The 22254-nt window shown below is 40.1% G+C and overlaps 1 non-coding gene across 1 annotated transcript; it reads right to left on the bottom strand.

The window, feature by feature from the left end:
* Positions 1 to 4897: 4897 nt before the first annotated feature.
* On the bottom strand, positions 4898 to 4979 carry trnal-aag (transfer RNA leucine (anticodon AAG)). Its single transcript has one exon. It is a non-coding gene; the product is annotated as a tRNA-Leu (tRNA).
* Positions 4980 to 22254: the final 17275 nt, after the last annotated feature.

Genomic DNA, 22254 nt, shown 5'->3' with positions numbered 1-22254 from the left:
CTTATTTTTTAATGTTTTGAGAAATTGGCTCACACACCGGAAGACACTAACGTTTCTCTTTGTTAGAGTATGTGAATAACAGTTTAACCCCAAATATTTGTAATTGTGATTCTGTTAAAATTCAATAAATCGTCTATCAACAGTAAGAAATTATAAAGAAAGTAAAAAATTGTTTTATTACATAAACTATAAGACAATGAAGAGAGTTTACTTCGCTTTTGTTCTTTTGACTTAAGCGTTCAGGATCCGAACCCATCTGCGGACGGTTGTGTTTCTTGAATCTCTTGTAATCATCAAAAGTCGCTGTTTTGTGCTACAGTTTTTTCTCGAGTTGTACCATGGATATTTTATATGATCAATACTTTACATGCTCTTTTGCATTTTCCTTCACATACAGAAAAAGTTCAAGTTGTTCATATCACTGTGCTGCACATTTACGCTGGACCACCTGTAACAGTACAGGACACACAGTGAGGAATTCGTGCAGCTTTCAGCTCAGTGCGGAGTCCAGAGGGAGGACTCGCTCGCTGAATGATCTCTCAGGAAATCCCGGGTGAGAGTCAAAAGGTAAACCTGGCTCTCTATGAACACGAGCAAAGAGTTCTCACTCAACAGAAGATTTCGATGTGAGTACAGTAATATAAAACACCTGAAGATGCCAGGGATTGAACCCCGGTCCTGTGGAGCAGTAAGTGACTTGTAGCGCTGACATAAGAGATACTTACATAAAGTGCTTTTACTGACCATATTACAAATCACAGGAAGTAAGGTCTTGAAACATTGGGCAGTAGTGGGATTTAAACCCACACCCCTGAAAGAGTGGAGCCTAAAATCCAGCATATTAGACCATTCAGCCACACTACCTCTGGCCCCTTCTCCTTTCCTCTCGTTGCTCAGTATAGTTGCCTTCATGCAATTGAGCCAGGTTTGAATCCCAGCCAATGCATCTCCAAATCTTTTCAAATGAATCTGTGATCTTGTAGCACATCCTCTGAAACCAGCAATCGAAATTGGAAACGTCTTCTTCAACACTGAAAAGCTCAATTAGGATGAAGCAGTATCACACAGGACAGCAGTACCATATGTGTTCTTGATTGATTCAGACTCGTTCTCAGTGGTTCTTGCTCACCAAATAACTAAAAAGCTGAGGAAGAACGCTACGAAAAATACTAATCAAAATACAAAATAATAATCAGTATTAACCAGAAACAGCAGAAAAACTGGTCACAATTGTGATTATGTCGCTTCTCTGCTTCAGCAAGGTCAATAAAGGACTCTCTGAAAGTAGTAATGCACTAAAGCACTGCAAAACTGAATTCAAAATCATATTAGGAATTCTGAGTGGTGCCTGCTTACATGCAATCCAATACGGATGTTGTCTTTAAATAAGAATTCTCTATGTTTCCCTGCCTTTTCCCTGGAGTGAAACTATTGGATTGAAGGAATTCTTATGACAGGTTTACAAGGTGCCGTTGATATTGGGATAAGTCTATGAACTCGTGATTTTTATATACTTTAAATAACGGCCATACACACAGAATAAAATGACAGTACTGATGATTTTTCCTGAGATGAAGCACAGCTTATCTTTCCAAGACTGCTTATAAAGGCAAGCCAGTGGATACTATAGCAGAACATGGAAAAACGTTCAGCTTCGTAACCAACAAATTCCCCATTTAGATCTGACATGTGAGGTATGCTTTGTGATTACTTGAAGTGAAACCCACAATCTCTTTTGAACTTAGACAAGTTATTTCTGATGGAGCGCTATGCGGAAAGACATAATCAGCTCTACCCCTGAGGATGACTCGACTTGAAAATGCAGAACATTAACGTTTCACAGAAAAAAGGAGCACAACCGACATTAAAATTGAGGGCGCACTGTGATTTGCACTGACTCAAAAGTGATCTTGGTAGACAAACTTCCCTGCTGAAGGTGGAAACGATAATTTGTGTTGAGAAGAAGAAACACTTTTTTCTCTCTGCTTTGATGTTAAGCTGATAAAGTAGCTTTTAACACATTGCTCCATTTGGTGGTTGTAACACAAAAACTGCTAGCAGCAGTGGGATTCAAGCCCACACCCCAAAAGAGACTGGAGCCTTAATCCAGCACCTTAGACCACTCGGCCACGCTACCCGCTGTGCACTGTTTCTTTGTCTCATTACTTGCCCGGAGGAAGCCGGGTGGGTTTTGCTCTTGTCGCCCGAATTAGTGGCGTTATGACCGTGGAACCGACTGCACCTGCTTTTTCTGAGATGCTTCCCCTCTCATGGCGAGATCTCGACTTCTTTAACACCTCTGGATAAAGATCTTCTGTTGAGCAGGTTTCAGACCTCTGCGTACAGCACCCTTGATGTCATTTTATTTTTACAGCAGCCGCATCCGGAAAGTTGTGTCTTTTACGTTTTATTTGAACAACAAAACTACATACAAAACAAACAAGAGTACATATAACGTATCAAGAAAATCGTCAGGGGCACATGCTATAATACAATTACACTTTATGAAAAACGATTACACAAGGTAAATAAAGATAAGGTCCGCACAGCTCGTTCTTACATTTCGAAAGAGTCCGTAAATACCCCTTTACGTCTATTTTGAACTGTTCAAACGTAGGACTCTTCCCAGACCATTTCACTTTATACCACATTCCTAAACGAGGATGCTTCTCCTGTTTTAGAACTATTTTGGGCGGTATGGCTTATACAGCACACCCACAGTATTCTAATGGTGGACTGCAGATCTGTGCTATAGTTCAGTCGAATTCAAAGGATCCAGCAATCGTACTGGATTTGACTGGGATTCTGAAATGTCTCTTGCAAAAGTATTCGGGTTTGCTTGAACCTTTGATAAAAAAAGTGATCTGATCTGAAACTACCCAGCTTACAATCTCTGAGGTAGTTGTCACTAAACTCGGACATGATGTGGCACACATGTGCCGTGTGCCTTTACTTTTGTAAAAAACTGGTATCGGGAAAAGTTTCTTAATATTTCTTTTGATTAGCATGCAAGAAAATGTGATCATTACCTATGGAATTTCCCCCCAGCGTGGAGCTTGAATTCACAACCTTGAGACTCAGTGTTCAAGAGTCACAGAAGAGGTCAGCCTGGTCTTCAGTTTGCCAACGATAAGCTCCGGCAGTGCTCCTCTGTAAAGCAGATTGTTCGGATCGGTTGTGTGGGACGGCACTTCGATACTAAGATCGTTTGCAGCACACGCATGGTTTCCCCCTTCACACAAAAAACATAGACGAAGGAAACTCTCTTGTCTTGGGCTGCTGACTCCCGGATTTAAAGCGCTCTGGGTGCCAGCTATGTCTCTAACAAGCACACTATAAAGACAGGAATTACACTTTGCTCACGTCACGCATGGAATGGCGAGGCTACTTGTTCCAATATTATCTAGTCTCACCTCATATGGTGCCGATTCCTGGTTTTCATTTAAGAAAGAGCACTGCAAGCACCGTAAACAGTGCAAAACGTGTGATGAAAGAAGTCTTTTCCCCCCTTTGTCTAAAGCAGAACACAGCGGAGTCATGCCGAGGGTTGTGAGATCAAGATTTCAGTGGAGCACTGTCGTCTACGTCTTTAGCTACATGAGTTGGACATCCTCTTGTACACGGAAAGCAGATTGAGATCCTCTGACATGAAAAGTGACAGATAAAAGCCATTTCTCATCCTTTCTCTTAGTGGTGGAACTATCGCATGTAACTGAGGCAACTTGCAAGGCGAGCAGGCTCGGTGCACACCGAATGCAGATGTCTCAGAGCAGTTGAGACGTGTCCAAGTGGCTGTCAAAGGACAGCACTTTGCCGGCGCCGTGGGTTAGTTGGCTAAAGTGCCTGTCTAGTAAACAGGAGATCCTGGGTCCGATTCCCAGCGGTGCCTTTCTTCCTGTCTTACTGTACAGAATTTATCCTTATGGGCAAATCCCATGCCTTTTAATTCAGGTGAATGCAAGTGTTCGTTTCCTTTCTGGAACAACTTGTTTTGAAAGAAATCTATACAGCTTGCGAAAGATGAAACACAAATCTTGCTTATCAGTGAAGAAGAGGTACTCCCAGCAGGCCAGCTAATACCAGCAAAGTTTTTTTTTCACCCTAACCCAGAGAATGGAGAAAAGCGAGGCGCCTGTGGCTCTGCAGTGTAATCAGTTCGCGAGTTCGGCGGTTAGCTGAAAGAGTGGTAAATGGAGCTCGCCCCAGCCCGTCCTTATTCTTTTAAAGAGGATAAAAAATTAACTTCGCCGCCATTACTACCAGCTTTAAAAGACTGCCATGGGCACGGAAAAAAACACACTACAGATGACTTTTCTGGAACCGAAGCAGAGATTCCTTTACGAACCAACTGATAAAGCTCAGCCAGTGAATACTGTTAACAGAATGTGAAAGCACGATCAACTTTGTAACTGCAACCACAGGAAAAATAGCAAAAAGCAGGCTCCATTCCCCATTTAAATCTGTCGTGCGAGGCATGCTTTTTGCACGCATGAAGTAAATCCCACGATTGCTTTTGAACTTGGACAAAGTACTTCCAAAGGAGCGCTATGCGCAAAGATTTAACAAGCTCAACCCCCGCCGACGATTTGGTGTGAAGAAGCAGAACATTCAAGTTTCACAGACAGAAGCAGCACGCCAGCACAGCCAACATTAAAACGGAGGGCACACTACGATTTGCATTGACACAAAAGTGATCTGGGCAGACATCGTTCCCTGCATAACGCAAAAAGTGGCAAAGCGCTTTTGGGTTGAGAGGACACAAGAAGGTTTTTGTTTTGTGCCTTGATGTCAAGCTGAGAAAGTATCTTTAAACACTTTGCTTAGTTTCTCGAGAGACTGCCAAAAAGCAGTTCCCTTCGTCTGAAGCCAGCTGAAAGGGGGTCTCGACAGAAGCACCTGGCAGCGGTGGGATTTGAACCCACGCCCCCGAAGAGACTGGAGCCTTAATCCAGCGCCTTAGACCGCTCGGCCACGCTACCCGCTGTGCACTGTCTCTTTGTTTCATTACTTGCCCGCAGGAAGCCGGGTGGGTTTTGCTCTTGTCGCCCGAATTAGTGGCGTTATGACCGTGGAACCGACTGCACCTGCTTTTTCTGAGATGCTTCCCCTCTCATGGCGAGATCTCGACTTCTTTAACACCTCTGGATAAAGATCTTCTGTGGAGCAGGTTTCAGACCTCTGCGTACAGCACCCTTGATGTCATTTTATTTTTACAGCAGCCGCATCCGGAAAGTTGTGTCTTTTACGTTTTATTTGAACAACAAAACTACATACAATACAAACAAGAGCACATATAACGTATCAAGAAAATCATTAAGGGCACATGCTATAATACAATTACACTTTATGAAAAACGATTACACAAAGGTATTCGGGTTTGCTTGAACCTTTAAAAAAAAGTGATCTGAAACTACCCAGCTCACAATCTCTGAGGTATTTGTCACTAAACTCGGACGTGATGTGCCACACATGTGCCATGTGCCTTTACTTTTGTAAAAAACTGGTATCGGGAAAATTAAAGTTGAAACCCAAAACAGTAACATATTTAAGAGTAAATGCCTCCTAAGAGCTAGCAAGCGCTCCTAGTTAGTAAAGTTGTTTGTGTCCCAGCCTGTCACGCGGGAAACCGGGGTTTGATTACCGACGGGGAGACAGCTAGTTTTTTTATGATCAGATTCCAGTCTTTAATGCTGTGTGTGAGAGTTTACGTAACTTTCCTTTTCTCACATTTTCTGACGACTATTCCGAAGGACCGCCGTATCAACTCCTAATACTTTTCAAAAATCTGCCTGCATGTTTGATTAGTTTTGTTTTACTTAGAAAAAGTTCAATATTGATCATAACTAAAGAAAATTATGATCAGAAAGAAAAACAAAATGTTGAAGATGCAACTCGATCTTGAATCAGAGCTGGGTGACATGGGCTTCTGTTCTGATATGGTTTACAAGAAACAGGAGGAATCTCTTCTCTCCTATGAAACATGAGCTGAATCAGGAATGAGACATGTCATATATCAACGCATGACCTACATCGTAAAACTAAAATAAAAACTAACATTAAGTTATCAGAGACATCCATTTATATACAAACAAGAGACAGACAAAGCAATAATTCTACATTAACTTGTCCTGCACTGATCAGACTAATTGAAATGGTCTGATTCAGAGCCTGTGCAGCTCGTGCTAATACAACAACGACAGTATTGAACCCTCAGCACCATACTGACTACTGAGCACAAGTTCAGCTGCTCTCCAGCTTTGTTACGCACGTTTTTTTATTGCAAATGGAGCTGATCTCCAGACAGTACAGTGTTAGTCAGCAGCCTCTACTAGTAATACATCGCCCCTGTCCAAAATCTCTAGGTAAAAAAAACACATTTTATACATTTGTCTGTTTAAAGATATAATCTCTTTAAAAAAGACAAAGGGTTTGTGTGTCAATTGTTTCGAATTAATTTCGAACGCAAAGAAAAGTAGTTTTCTTCCAAGAAATCACACATTTGTCGCATCCTCCATACTATACTTCTCTCTTGTAGTAGTAAAGCATTTTGATTTAAACTGAACAATATATTAAATGTTTCATCTATACACTTACGATTAACATAGGCAGCCTTGAACGGATTGCGGAGATCAAATATACAGATGGATTCAGAGTGTGCTTTCCAACTTTTGTGTAACATTTTCCTTTGATAGGTCGGAGTTGTTTTTAAAATCTGGATTAAATAAAAAGGAGTGACGTCAGTGTAAAACAGCTTTCCTTCATGGGGAACAACAGTTGTGTTCCATATTTCTAATTATTTTGGTTTCAAGATAGCAATTTAGTATGAAACATAAAAGCCAGCTGGATAAATCTGTTACACCTCATTTACAATGGTCTTTCAACTAATAGCCCGTGCAGGGATCAAACCCCAGCTGTTGGTACGAGTTGCGTAAGGCTCTGCAACATGCAGATGAGAAACTAACCTCTGCTTCTTCATTTTATACACAGTGAGCTATATATGCGAGCTTACTGCCCCCTACGGGCTCTGTATTTGATTGCCGTACAAGACCGGCCATGGAGAAATGAAGTGAAGAGGGTGTGTTCATTTAAAGGCTCAGCGTCCCTGGGAGGTCTCAAACCACCACCCTTTTGGTTAACAACCGAACCACAAAGACTCACGTACAGCTTAACACTTCTCCGTCTCAGTGAAAGTGATACACTCCATAAAATTTCTGGAGAATCATTTGTCAATTTCCCTACGGGATTAATAAAGTATTTTCTATCTATCTTAAAGGAAAATCGCCAACAGTGGCAGATATCTATTGGAGTTTTTTCATTCTATACTGCGATTTCTGAAGGGTACCCTGTGAAAATACGAATTTTGATGAGAAGGGATGGACATATAAGGTTAGCAGGCTTGGGGAATTGGACCTTATGGTGAAGGCTGCGGGCTCAGCATCAGCAGAACCTGATCAGTATCGGTTGACTCCGATATACTTTGACAACTTAACTTCTGGATTTAGAGACATTTACCTTAGTCTCGGTATACTAAGATGTTTTGCTAACGAGGAAGGAGGGACAAAGTAAATTGGCAGAATGTGTGCTATATTGTTGACTACAAGTCCTCACATGCCAGAGGGTCATTATTAAAAAAAACGTTACAGTAAAATCTCTTGTACTTCACGATTATGAGTGCCTGATACATTGTGTCTCACACCTCAGTGTCAGACCTGTGAGACGAGCTTGTAATCAGGAGGGAGGGCCATAGCAATTCAGCAGAAATTGCATTCACCTTTTCCCAATGCAGTCTCACATGCCATTTTCTCACATGCCATGCTCGGAGGGTCATATTTTTAAAATGGTACCGTAAAATGTCCTGAAGTTCAGGATTTTGACAGTCTGTTATATTGTGTCTCACACCTTGATGTCAGAAATATGAGACGATTCTAAAATCAGGAGGGAGAGCCCTAGCAATATAGCAAACATTGCATTTACCATTTGACAATGTATTCTCTCATGCCATGTTCAGAGGGTCGTATTTAAAAAACGGTACAGTAAAATGTCCTGAAGTTCCATTGTCTCTCACACATCTGTGTCAGAATTTTTAGACATTTTTATAACCAGGAGGTAGGTTCACAGCAATAAGCAGAAAGTGCGATCACCCTCTGCTCATCCTCAGTTAACCATATATTCTCATATGCCATGTTCTAAATGTCCCATTTAAAACTGCTATATTAAAATTTCTTGCAAAATGCAAGAGTTTGAGATTTTTTATGATCAGAAGGCAAGGTCGTGGAAAATATGCAGAAAGTTCCAGTGAATTTACGTTTTGCCTTTGTCTTATTTACTCGTGGTATAACATGCCAGTTTGTTTTATTGTGAGTTGTGTTTCTGAAATGTGTTTCATACAAAAATGCAATTTGGACAGTCTCTACTTACATATTCCATTTTACTGAGGATATGTACAGTAATACATCTGGATAAGTATTTTTAAAAATGACTGTAGAGAGCCATCTACAGGCGAAAGATGACATAACATCACAGCAGCAGCATTTAAAATGGAATGAGAAATGCGAAGCAGCAGCTGGTGAATAAGAAGCCAACTCCAGCCTCGTTAATGCAATAGCATTAGGTGAGGTGGAAAAATATTTCTTACTCTGAATCTTAACATTTTTATAGGAGGTGTTCTAGGACTTCTTGCCTCAGAAAAAAAACAAACTGCCAGATATTTCTACTCCATCAATAGCAGCAGAGTTATCAGTACTGAGCCCTAAATGTAGGTCCTGTCATCATATAAAAAGTCGAAAGTATCGACTGCATTCAACTGATAAAATGTATCTTCTATGAGAGTTATATCTTTATCCAAAATACATCGGAAACAAATTTGCACATTTTTTTGGGGATCCTGAAGACTGAGAATCAAAACCTTTTTTTCCCTTCTTTCCAGGACCAAGGATTATTCAGATGCAAACATTGTCCCAAAATCAATGTACTTTCCTATCGCTGTTGCTTCTTCAAATCCTTCATCTGAACGTTGATATTGAAATATGATATCGTACAAATTGTGGTTTTCTTTTTAAAGCAAATTTTATGCTTCAAATTAAATAAATGTTATTTATTATGAATATGCCAGAACTTTTTCTGTACTTAAGAGGGTTCTGCCATTTTAGATGTTATGCTGTTCATGTCTGATTTATCAAATGTTTCATTTAAATCTTCCATCATTTCTGTATCAGTCTGAAGGCCTTGCAGTAAAGATTGCAATTCATCCAAAAATGCCAGGTTTCCCACTTGTGATAACAAGGAAGGAAATGTACAAGGAAATTAATGTACATTTTCCCCCCAAATCAACAAAGTTAAAATCAAATACCTCCCTCATCTGCAGGTGGAGAGAATTATATCAGAATAAATACAGGTTTAAAAGTCAGGAGCATTGATAGTCCTATTTTAAAATGACACTAAAATGCTCACAATATATTAAAAAAGCACTGTAAAATGCAAAAATAATTTAAAAAAATATTAAAACAAGGTAAAAAGTTAAAAGTTAAAAAGAAATAATACACAGTTATAAAGCTCAAGAATTATCAATGGGAAATTACAATGGGTTGATTGTGTTTCATATGATTTAAAAACATAAAATGTTTTTAAAAAATCCCCTTACAATATGCTAAAAATGGCAAGAATACTTCAAACTGGTGTGTAATTTTTTTTTAAAAAATAAAACAAGTTAAAAATAAATACTAAATGGGTTTAAAATTCAGGAATGTGATTGGTCAGATGCTTATGATGAGTGATGCTGGTGTTTTGTGCGCTTTAGCGAATTAAAAAAAATATTCGATTTAAAAACGGCAAGAGCTCGTATGAAAAAAAAGTTAGTAAGTATCTTTGTTATAACAGCTGCGCCAGAACTATTCAGATACATCAGAAAAGTACCTGAACTTGACTGGTTTATATTCAGTTATGTGCATTGGGAACGAAAGGGAGACTTACATGGATTTTATTAGGTTTTAGGTTTTTATTGTCCGAGTTGCCCACTTGACAGATAGATATGTCCTAATTCATGAATTGAGAGAATATTTATTGGGATGGGAACCACTGGTTTTAGCTAGAGATTTTAATTGCCTTTTAGAAAGAGAAGGCAGAATGAGGTGTGAGAGACGGGTCCAATTTGATAAATCATCAATATTATTGCAAACGGTATGTAAAGATTTTAAACTGAAAGATGCCTTCAAACTTCATAGTCAGGGGAGGGCAGGTTTCACATGGCACAAGTCTAATGGGACCCAAGCCTCACACATAGATTTTGTTTTGATACGTGATTTTACTTGCACAACCCCTGTTTTTTTTTTTCTCTGACCATTGTCTACTCTCATGTACACTTTCTATTCCAAAGGCCATTACTGTGGGGAAGGGTGTGTGGAAGCTGAATTTTTCACTTCTGGAGGATGAGGAAGTGACGAGCAGGTTCAGGGAAAGATACAGTGCCTTGCGAAAGTATTCGGCCCCCTTGAACTTTTCAACCTTTTGCCACATTTCAGGCTTCAAACATAAAGATATAAATTTTTTATTTTATGTGAAGAATCACCAACAAGTGGGACACAATTGTGAAGTGGAACGAAATCTATTGGATTTTTGAAACTTTTTTAACAAATAAAAAATTGAAAGTGGGGCGTGCAAAATTATTCGGCCCCTTTACTTTCAGTGCAGCAAACTCACTCCAGAAGTTCAGCGAGGATCTCTGAATGATCCAATGTTGTCCTAAATGACTGATGGTGATAAATAGAATCCACCTGTGTGTAATCAAGTCTCTGTATAAATGCACCTGCTCTGTGATAGTCTCAAGGTTCTGTTGAAAGCGCAGAGAGCATCATGAAGACCAAGGAACACACCAGGCAGGTCCGTAATACTGTTGTGGAGAAGTTTAAAGCCGGATTTGGATACAAAAAGATTTCCCAAGCTTCAAACATCCCAAGGAGCACTGTGCAAGCGATCATCTTGAAATGGAAGGAGTATCAGACCACTGCAAATCTACCAAGACCTGGTCGTCCCTTTAAACTTTCAGCTCAGACAAGGAGAAGACTGATCAGAGATGCAGCCAAGAGGCCCATGATCACTCTGGATGAACTGCAGAGAACTACAGCTGAGGTGGGAGAGTCTGTCCATAGGACAACAATCAGTCTTACACTGCACAAATCTGGCCTTTATGGAAGAGTGGCAAGAAGAAAGCCATTTCTCAAAGATATCCATAAAAAGTCTCGTCTAAAGTTTGCCACAAGCCACCTGGGAGACACCCCAAACATGTGGAAGAAGGTGCTCTGGTCAGATGAAACCAAAATCGAACTTTTTGGCCACAATGCAAAACGATATGTTTGGCGTAAAAGCAACACAGCTCATCACCCTCAACACACCATCCCCACTGTCAAACATGGTGGTGGCAGCATCATGGTTTGGGCCTGCTTTTCTTCAGCAGGGACAGGGAAGATGGTTAAAATTGAGGGGAAGATGGATGCAGCCAAATACAGGACCATTCTGGATGAAAACCTGTTGGAGTCTGCAAAAGACCTGAAACTGGGACGGAGATTTATCTTCCAACAAGACAATGATCCCAAACATACAGCAAAATCTACAAAGGAATGGTTCACAAATAAACGTATCCAGGTGTTTGAATGGCCAAGTCAAAGTCCAGACCTGAATCCAATCGAGAATCTGTGGAAAGAGCTGAAAACTGCTGTTCACAAACGCTCTCCATCCAACCTCACTGAGCTCGAGCTGTTTTGCAAGGAAGAATGGGCAAGAATTTCAGTCTCTCGATGTGCAAAACTGATAGAGACATACCCCAAGCGACTTGCAGCTGTAATCGCAGCAAAAGGTGGCTCTACAAAGTATTAACGCAAGGGGGCCGAATAATTTTGCACGCCCCACTTTTCATTTTTTTATTAGTTAAAAAAGTTTCAAAAATCCAATAGATTTCGTTCCACTTCACAATTGTGTCCCACTTGTTGGTGATTCTTCACATAAAATAAAAAATTTATATCTTTATGTTTGAAGCCTGAAATGTGGCAAAAGGTTGAAAAGTTCAAGGAGGCCGAATACTTTCGCAAGGCACTGTATAAGGAATGGCAGTCTTTGTACGACCTGTTTGGCACAAGAGCACAGTGGTGGGAGGAGGTGAAGGAGCGTACAAAAACATTCTTCATAGAGATGGGGAGGAGAAAACAGGCTAGGATACGAAGGGTTGAAAAGGGATTACAAAATAGATTACAGAGGTATGTTAAGTTATTGCAAGAGTGGTGGGACTTCAGTGAGGAAATTAAATAACTAAAGAATTAGCTTTTAAATCTCTAGAGAAAATATTTAAAACATGTTTCAAAGCAAAGTAAAAGAGCTTGAAGAAGGTGAAAAATGTACAAGATTCTTTTTCAAGAAAAGGGTTGCAGGGAGGGGACTAATGTCAGCATTGAAGGGACGAGAGGGGGTTTAGCAAACTTCTACGGAAGACGTAGCTTCTGTAGCTGAGGATTTCTATGGGGAGTTGTTTGGCAAGAAACAAGTGTCTAAGGATTTGTTAGAAAAATTTGTGAAAGTGATTCCAAAGAGTGTAAAAGATTATACTGTTTTATCAAAAGGCCTTTCTGTAGAGGAGTTAATGGAAAGTTTGAAGACCTTCAAAATGGGCAAGACTCCAGGGTTGGATGGTCTACCCATTGAGTTTTACAGGGCCTTTTGGGACATTTTAGCATTAGATCTTTTAACGATTTTTAAAGAATTTGAGGTTTTAGAAGAAATACAGGACAGCTTTAAGAGGGAGTTGTGATTTAACTATTCAAAAAGAATGATCGCACAGACCTGGCAAATTGGCGACCGATAACTTTATTGAATTGTGATCTTAAACTGCTCTCCAAGTGTTTAACGCTTTGACTAAAATCTGTCCTGGGGGGGAAGTCATTCATCCAGATCAAGCTTGTGGTGTGGCAGGGAGGAGGATCACGGACAGCCTGATACTGATTAGAGATACCATAGGTTATGTGAGAGAGAGGAATATTAGATTAGCTGTCCTCAACTTGGATTTTGAGAAAGCTTACGATCGTATCTCTTATGAGTATATGTTTAGAGTACTACAAAAAATAGGGCTTTCAACCAGGTTCCTCACTTGGGTAAGGTTATTATATAAGGGTATAGGAAGTAGAATAATGATTAATGGAAGCATGTCAAATGTGGTTAATGTGAATTGCGGTTAAGGGGTGTTGGCGTGAAAGTATTAAAGTGGGTCTGACTGAGCTCATTACTGACTTCCGTCACGTAATCTCTGTAAAGGTTTATGAGTTTACGAGTCTCCGTCAGTGGCTAAGTGAGTTGAAGGAAGAGCTCCCCCTTGTGGTGTATCAAGAATACACCTAACCAACCATTTTGTTTAAATACTAAAATGGAATTTGAACAAGAGCAAGTAGAGCACTGCTGGAGTTTATAAACTGTGGTAAGAGTAACTGGGAGAGGAAAGACGGCAGGTCAGGAGGGCTAGAGCTCTGCAGGAGCACATCCCTTCCCCTCCCTCGTTTCACTCTCACACCAGGGTCTGTTATACCCCAGTGTGAAATCCAGCCTCCTGCAGTTTAGCTGATCTAGAAGACTGTTGATTGAGCTTTTAAGAACCCAGCTGAGCTACAGGGTCAGTCCTGAGAATAAGGGGTAAATATAGGAGCCACACCAGATTTGAGGGAGGGTCTTTAAACCCAAGTGATAACTTGTTTTACAACAGCAGACAATGTACAGAAACACAATCCCCCCATCTCCTGGTTCTACTGGGAACCAGAGGGGCCTGAAGGTCATGAACACTAATATGGGTTATTGCTCCAGGGGGGAGCTGGAGGAAGTGAGATGAAAAGTGTCCAATTTTGTTAAGGGCAGTAAAGCTCATTAGATCTGACTGACTAGTTAAAATGAATTGATCTGCTTTCTAGACAGAAGCCAGTGCTCTCTTCTCGATATATGGGAGAGTCAGTCAGTGTCAACAGCTAAGCAGTACAAACAGTCCCTCAATGTGTTCTATGATCTGTTTTGTTTCCTGTTACCACATCTTCCAAAGATGACAGTTCAATCCAACCTGGAGTGTCTTGGACTGCTCTGTCTGTGTCTGTGTCAGTAGGAGGTCTCTTGTCCGGCCAGCATATAAGAGATGGTGACCACTAAATGCAGTAAAATTTAGCTTTTGTAGCTGATTACAGCATCTACAGTAGCAATGTTAAGGTGGCTTGGAACCCTTAGTGTGCCCACACTCATAGAGACTCATAGAGACACTGGCCAGTCAATACCAACCTCCAGTCAGCACAGACCCGACACCTCTTGTCTTGGAGAGAAGACCTGGGTGAGACAATAAAAAAGACAGCTCACAGGAGGCATCTGGACTAAACAAATGGCTGGGTGAGATCCCTAAAACAATTCACAAGGAATGACAGCAGCCAAAGATTGAGAGAAAGTAGAATTGTTTATTGAGATGTGAAGACTCTTAGCTGAGGGCCAACCTCCCATAAATGAACCAAGTAGGACCCCAACCAGCAGTGCAGAAAAAAACAATGGACATTGACCTAAGTTCATCTGAGGAGAGAAAATGCTTGTTTGAGGATATCAGGATTGGTTTTAATATATGCATGATAACCTTCTGAGGACCAGCGGCCGAGTTGTTTGATAAGATACTCTGGGATGCCTTGTCAAGCAGCTGAGGAAGAGGCCCTAAAGCCAGAGAATTAATCAGGAAATCCAGCAGGTGTACATTGTGATGGAGAAACCAGCCACGGGTCCCTTCTCATTCACAAACAGAGGATCAGTAGGCAAAGCTCTGGTGTGAAGTTGCACATAATGGGATAGAGACTCATATGGGCTGATGTAAGAATGGATTTTGAAATAATATGTAAGGGTGCTAGACCCTAACTGATCAGTTTTGCTTTTCTTGAGATAGAAGGTTAACGTATTGGGAGATAAGTTATTGATCTTGGATAAACAAGGCTTGGAAGAAGGATCAAAGGATGCAGAAGTAGCAGTAAATTCAGAGCATCTCAGGAAGCCGAAGAATGCTAGCATAAGTAAAGATTCGAGTGTGCTGTCAACCCAGGGTGTGCGATAATCAGATCTGAGAACATAAATGCAGGATGCCAGGATGTCTTAGGTAAATGGTGTGCATTGATTTGGAAGGGGTTTCTCGGATCGTTGGAAGCATTTTAGAAAGAGAGTGATTTGAGGGTGAATAAGAGATGGACAAGTCATGCCAAAAAGGAGTTTGTGGAAGAACTGGATGGAGGTATGCCTTAGTAGTGGATACCTGCATTTTGAGCAAGTTTCTATAATGGCAGATAAAAGTGTGAGAATATCGAAAGATAGAAACTTTGTTTGTTTAGAGGTGGAAGGATTGGAAACTTTTCCAGGCAGTCCAGTAAGAGCCGAGAGTGTGAGGAGCAATCCCTGACAGGACAGGATGGCCCAGTGCCAGCTGGAGATAGTGATGGAAAGGATGATTGAGAAGAATGAGAGTTCTGAATAACGAGGTATTGTACAAGGTTTCAAGTATGCATCTGGTTCCCAAATTTCTTTTAAAATTTGCTGCTGGAGTAAGAGAGGAATGGAAGGAGGACGAAACACCAGTGTGTTAGGAGGAGCTGAAAGAGGAAAAGCTGTTCGGAGAAAAAAAAAATCTCTGTTAAGGGGGAATGAGGCAAGAGAGATGGAAGCAGGAGCATGACCAGCAGGTGGTGCGGGAGGGAATGATGGGATAGATGAAGTAGAAGGTAGGGATTGAACAGTTGGAGCGGCCACTGAGCTATATTGGATGGCAGGAGATAGGAGTGACAAAATATTTAGTAGGACACCTGCAGGTTGGGGCTGAGGTAAGAGGCTGAGGCACTATTAACTTCTCATGTATAGCATTTGGTCTGTTGCAAGAAAACACCCTCTTTCGAATCCCAGTTAGTGCTTAGGGAAAATCTTTTTCCAATTAATGAGTTGTATACTCTTTAGAGTTTTAATAATTTTAAACTGTGTATTACAGCATGTTAATCATTATACATTTAAAAGTCTGAATATTTTATTAAAGCAAGATTGCTAAGTAGGACAAAAGTACACAACCCTCCACCTTCATCAGAAATATTTTAATTATGCATGAATATTTTATGCATCTGTTACAACCTCAAATGTCTAGGGGTAAAGGGGTGTAACATTTAGGATAATTTTTGGAAGCAGGTCGGTTCTGGTGAGGGACTAGGAAGCGTGATATTAAGGGTCGGTAAAAAAGTGATGATTTTAAGTTGAATAAGTGACTGGTATGAAATAAGACAATAACACATAGGGGTCAGGAACTAGAGTGGTGCCAAAGAAGAGAAAATAACAAACAAAATGGAGCTGGCTAGGAAAGTGAGGGAAAGCTAACCTGACTACAAAAGAAAACCCAAAACACACGGTCTTCGGCGTCTTCAACACCCTAGTTAACCTCCACTGTCTGCCCAAAACCATACAAGACAAACAGAACTCACCCGCACTAAACTAGTGTTACTAATACAAAATCAACTAAGTTTGTAGAATGTACTCAACAACCTAAACTAACCTTATACACAAAAGCTCACACAAAAACATGAGTGAACTAGGAATACAAATAAGGGAAAACGAGAGTAATCAACAGGAACAGGGTACAAAGGAACACAAAAGGTGAACATATAACACCTTAGGGCAAGGTAATGGCAAAACAAGGATATACACACAAACAAACAAAAGTACAAAGAAACAAACAGAAACCAACAAAGCCAAAGCAAAATCAAAAGTGAAGCGATAACCAAAGCCAAGCGGAATTGAAGTCAAACGAAAGGCCTCTTCCTTCTGAAAGCCACCATGTTTTATACTGAATAAGATGCACTCTGATTGGCTGAGAAGCTGATTGATGATGACATCATACTGAAACAGTGGTGTAATGGTGGGCCAATGCGGGAGGGAGAACAATCAAAGGTCAGCAGTGTGGAACATAACAAAAACACACTGGGACGTATCAGCATCAAAGTCTTTAACTTGGTAACTTACATGGGTTCTGGTTTTAATGTGTTTGTTCTAACATTATTAATCTTATATTCTGTACTTCATAAAAAGCTATAACGTTTTATCCTTTTCTAAGAATACGTAGTAAGAACACCAGTTTTTGTTATTGTAAAAAGATAAATGTTGTAGTGATTTAACATCACTTGATTACTTGATTGTTATATTAATATGGAATAGTATAACTAAGCAGCTAAAGTATTACAAGTGGACATTTAGGAAATAGTTTGACATTCGTTTCTTTTAAAAAAAAAATTATATTGTCCTTGTAGTTGGTAATGTAGTGAGCTGCACCCAGACGGTTCAAAGCGCGATCAGAGAATTACTTTGTTTCTTACATAGCCGAATATATAAAAATAGTCCACTATTATAGCATGATGTTGGTGTGAGTGTGTGTATCTGGATTAATTATTAAAAGTTATGGTTTTGTGATTTAGGATTTCTTCATGCAATTCTTTAAGTTAAAGGAGGGACAAAGGTTATATATATTTCTAAAAACATTCCAATTTAAATGCAATACAGAATATATTATTAATAACATTATAACAAATTCAGATTCTTGGGCTTGTGCCTTCAGTGCTCCTGCCCCAGTTCACCCTTCAACACATGGGCTCAAACCCAGGTCTCCTGTGTTGCTTAACAGAAGGTTTTTTCAGCTGAGCTACAGAAAACATCCTTCAGTACTAGTGGCTACAACCGGCTTGTACCATTTGTATGCCTGTCGTTTGTTACAATATTAATACTGAACGACCATCGATGAACTGTAAACTGAAGAGTTAGAGACGACATGTTGAGTCTTGTCTTTTCAGCTTGGAATTTAACCTTTGCAGCGATCCTTTTGGCCATATTTTTTCCATAGCCGGATTAGTAAAAATAGATCGGATTAATAACTGGAGTAAGACGAGATATTTCACACATACTTTGAAACCATACAGCTTTGGAACAGCAGGAGGCGAGATCCATCTGGGAGGGGGGGAAGGTATTTTGTTTTTCCTGCGCAAACCGTATTTGCTACAATACTAAAATGAGTCCCTGAGGCATACCATTCAAATTTTAGAATTATAAAAAATATATCTGTGTTGAGTTTGCACGAGAGACAAAAGGTACCTTTTGAGAAGTCGTGTACTGCTTGCAAAATAGCAGATTTTGACGAACAGCTAATTTTGCTTGAAGAATTTAAAATCTGTCTGTACTGTAGCTTTATTTAGTTTAGAAGAAAGTCACCTTTCTCTTACAAGCGGCTCTGTTAAGCAGAGTTTGTGTTAACACACCACTCCCTTTTGAATGATTTTTAATCAACTTCGTCTGTCAGTGAAAAAAAATGACAGCGGGCACTTTTCCTTCCCCCCTGGTGCGAGGTGATAATGTGGAAAACGTTTTTTTTATTTTACTGGGAGTGTGAACATTGAGTGAGCACTGGGGTGTACAGTGAGACTAACACAGTGAGATTGCTGTGATGGAGAGTTTTAGTAAATATGTTGACAAATATCACAATTTTTGCAAGACAAAATTATATCCAGTTTTGAATGAGCTATGTGACCTTGCCCTGTGAAATTGTGGGAAAGAGGTTTAGTGAACAGCATTACTCACAGTGTAGTGACCATAAACTGTTTTATTACACTGTACAGTATAACAGTGTAAAGCAATGTTTTTTTAATGTTTGTAATCGTTATTCTTGCAAGTACATTTTGTATTCAGTTTGGTTCTGTGTGTCAGCTGGTGTGTCAGCTGGTGGGCAAATATTCAAGGTGAAAATTCTTCCAAAGCAAAGAACACGGCACCAAACTTTTTCGGCTCTGTATGTCTCTCAAGCCTTTTCTCTTTGGCAGTTTAGTCATAAAGGTGGGAAGACGCCTCCCTTCTCCCCCCTCCCCCTTCCCTCTGCCTGCCTGACCTGTTCCCATTTTTAACCATTCTGTGTCTGAATCATAGTGGGTGAGAGAGAGTAGCAAGAGACAGAAAAAAATTAACCCTGGTTTAATTTTATATTATATTTTACCTTCTTTTTTATTTTATAAGTTAATATAGTTTACTTATTTTTATAGTCGGATTTAATGTATATTTGAACACAGTTTTGCAAATTAATGTTTTTACAAGATGCGGAAGTGTAACAATTTGTCACAGTGAGAATTTTAATACTAATTATTGATTACTAATAGTTATGCACCTGATGCCTGACTTTTAGATGTATATAAAATATTGAACTGTGACTTAACATTCAGAAATACAATCCAAAATAGTCTGTGATATTCGTATAGATTAAACTCTTCTAAAATGTATTTAAAAAAATAAAAATGATTAAACTGTATCATCTTTCCATGTGTAATGTCATTAGAAAGTACAACAATGTTTTGTTTAACGATGGTTTCAAATATAAAACTAACTGGTAAGAAAGCTGTTTAATGACAATTAAAAGATTTCAAGTTAAACTAAATGATTGACATTCCTTTTCTATGTTTTAAAGGCAGACACACTCAGTGCCATAAACACTGCAAGCTGCAGAACAGTCTTCTTACAGCACCACCTCTGCTCTGACTGAGCTCAGTGGGTGCACTATTTTCTCAGCTACCTGCTAAGTTAGGTGGGTAGCTGCGTCAGCATGCGTAGGCTGCAAAGGAACAAGTAATAGGTTTATTCCATGCTGAAAAAAAGAAGAAAGAGAACACAACGTTTCGGCCGTGGAGCCTTCTTCAGGTGTGAGAGAGACAGGGCAGTAGGCAAAGGTAAAGTAGCGGGAGAACAAAGGTTGGGAGAGAGGAGGAGTGAGAGGCGGGAGCAGGGGACAGAAAGAGAGGCCAATCAAGAGGTGTGAAGTCAGAATGGGTGCAGAGAGGTGTGAAATGATCTCTGAACCGCTTCAGAGAACACGTCAGGGCTGTGAAGATTAAAGATCTCTCCAAGCCCATTGTTTCTCATTTCACCTCTGACGGCCACGACCACACTAATCTCTCCGTCTGTGTTCTCAAAGACGGTTTTCCGAACTCATACATCAGAAAGACCACCGAAACTAAAATTATTCTGCAGTTAGGATCACACATTCTCCCTTCCCTTAACGACAGATTACTGTTCTTTTAAATTTTCTCCATTCATTGGAAGTTTCATTTCACACCTCTCTGCACCCATTCTGACTTCACACCTCTTGATTGGCCTCTCTTTCTGTCCCCTGCTCCCGCCTCTCACTCCTCCTCTCTCCCAACCTTTGTTCTCCCGCTACTTTACCTTTGCCTACTGCCCTGTCTCTCTCACACCTGAAGAAGGCTCCACGGCCGAAACGTTGTGTTCTCTTTCTTCTTTTTTTCAGCATGGAATAAACCTATTACTTGTTCCTTACCTGCTAAGTTGCTTCATACCATGGGAAGAAATGAGAATGTGATTGTACTGTATCTGTATGAAATGTGTTTAAAATGTTTAATTCAAAAATTTAAAAAATTGCATCTTACACAAAGATTCTAATCTGATCACAAGGAAAATCACCCATTTTTGGATTAAGTGTTTTTAGCTATTTAGATTTTAAAATCATGCAGTGTCTGTTTTAGGCAGACACGTTTTTTCTTATTTTTGATTTTCTTTAAAATTAAAAGAATCAGTTGCCCATCATGCCACACGATATTATGTTACATTTTTATGTTTTTTAGAGACTTCAGAAGGCTTCAACTGATGCATAAAAAATATAGCATAATGCCTTCTCACGTTATGAAGTCACTTGCACCTGGGATCCGGTTTATTCAAACTAAGGTTTCTAAAAATGCAACCAGGTACCGCTTTGTTATTCTCGATTTTAATTACAATCTATATGATTTCGTGTTAAGACTTGAGGCGTCTGTTAAATTGCCCCACTGAATAAAATGTTTTGAATTAAACTGGTTGAACAGTTGACAGTATTCACGTTTCCTTATTCACATTTTTATTCCATTATTAATATAATTTAACATTGAATATGTTATAATAGTTCAGGTGGGTAGCTGCGTCAGCATGCGTAGGCTGCAAAGGAACAAGTAATAGGTTTATTCCATGCTGGAAAAAAGAAGAAAGAGAACACAACGTTTCGGCCGTGGAGCCTTCTTCAGGTGTGAGAGAGACAGGGCAGTAGGCAAAGGTAAAGTAGCGGGAGAACAAAGGTTGAGAGGGAGGAGGAGTGAGAGGCAGGAGCAGGGGACAGAAAGAGAGGCCAATCAAGAGGTGTGAAGTCAGAATGGGTGCAGAGAGGTGTGAAATGAAACTTCCAATGAATGGAGAAAATTTAAAAGAACAGTAATCTGTCGTTAAGGGAAGGGAGAATGTGTGATCCTAGCTGCAGAATAATTTTAGTTTCGGTGGTCTTTCTGATGTATGAGTTCGGAAAACCGTCTTTGAGAACACAGACGGAGAGATTAGAGTGGTCGTGGACATCAGAGGTGATATAACAATGGGCTTGGAGAGATCTTTAATCTTCACAGCCCTGACGTGTTCTCTGAAGCGGTCTCCGAGTCTCCTTCCTGTTTCCCCAATGTAGATGGCTGGGCATTTACTGCAAGAGATACAGTAAATAAGGTTGCTGGAGGTACAAGATGCTGTCTGGGTGATCCGGAATTGTCCTGAGGGGCCTTGAATGAGTGTGGTGGTGGCTGTGTACTTGCAGGTGATACAGCGAGCTCTGTTGCAAGGGAAAGTGCCTGGTGTGGATGGTTGCTGAGGGCGGTCAAGGGAGCTGTGAACAAGGAGGTTACGCAGATTAGGTGGTCGGCGATATGAGATGATAGGTCGATCAGAAAAGAGGGCCACAATGGAGGGATCATCCTGTAGGATGGAAAAGTTCTGGTTAATGGTCCTGGGGATAGGAAGTGTGTTAGGGTGGTAAGGAAGCACCAAAGGAATGCGGTTGTTATGGCGGGAGTTCCTGATCGGGTTGATGGTCCGGGGGGTGTTTTTTTCTCGGGCAAGGGCCCTGTCAATCACACTGCTGGGGTATCCTCTGTTGATGAAAAATGAGTACATTTCTATAAATCTATAAAAGGTGATTTGAAATACACTAGAATAAGATTGAGACAAAATGGAAGTTATTATATAGGAGAAAGTGTTTTTTTTTTACAAGAAGAGACAGTAAGAGAGGAAGATGCCTTTTTTAAAATATGTCTCAATGGCAAAATTATAATTAAAATAATAAACAAAACCCCATTCTAGTTGTATTTGATGAAATGTCAAAATCAGCTTGAGCACTGTATTTAATGT

Source organism: Lepisosteus platostomus, unplaced genomic scaffold, assembly GCF_059453375.1.
Source record: "Lepisosteus platostomus isolate fLepPlt1 unplaced genomic scaffold, fLepPlt1.hap1 Scaffold_99_H1, whole genome shotgun sequence".
NCBI lineage: Eukaryota > Metazoa > Chordata > Actinopteri > Semionotiformes > Lepisosteidae > Lepisosteus > Lepisosteus platostomus.
Note: the sequence above shows the minus strand (reverse complement) of the source record. Positions and strands in the feature narration are given on the sequence as shown.